Genomic DNA, 420 nt, shown 5'->3' with positions numbered 1-420 from the left:
TGTAAAACAGACTTTGAGAAGTTCCAGGTACTTTTGGGAAGGACAATATTATTTAAATATTTATTGGAAGCTGCTCAAGGTAATAACTTTGAAAGGGATAAGTTTCCTTCCTTCTAATCTCAGTCTAACTACCCCCATACCTAGCTGTTCAGTAATCTGCCATAACTGAAGGGTGAGGTGAACTCTCAAGATGGTCAGTAGAGAATGAAATAACTGCTTCTAAGGATCTTTCTTTTTCTTTTTCTTTGTCTTATTCTTTTTTCCTTCCTTCCCCCCCCTTTCTTTTTTGTAATGACTTTTAATAATCATATACCACAAAAAGCAACATAGCAGCAAAAGCCATTTCAAGGGAAAACTTTACTTTTGCATGGTTTCTGGCATGCAAAATACTGATAAAAAGAACACAATATTTAGCCATGC

The 420-nt window shown here is 35.2% G+C and overlaps 1 non-coding gene across 1 annotated transcript; it reads right to left on the bottom strand.

Moving 5' to 3' along the window:
- Positions 1 to 284: 284 nt before the first annotated feature.
- Positions 285 to 420, bottom strand: LOC130023049 (small nucleolar RNA SNORA15). Its single transcript, XR_008792369.1, has one exon. It is a non-coding gene; the product is annotated as a small nucleolar RNA SNORA15 (small nucleolar RNA).

Source organism: Sorex fumeus, unplaced genomic scaffold (assembly GCF_029834395.1).
Source record: "Sorex fumeus unplaced genomic scaffold, SorFum_2.1 ptg000021l, whole genome shotgun sequence".
NCBI lineage: Eukaryota > Metazoa > Chordata > Mammalia > Eulipotyphla > Soricidae > Sorex > Sorex fumeus.
Note: the sequence above shows the minus strand (reverse complement) of the source record. Positions and strands in the feature narration are given on the sequence as shown.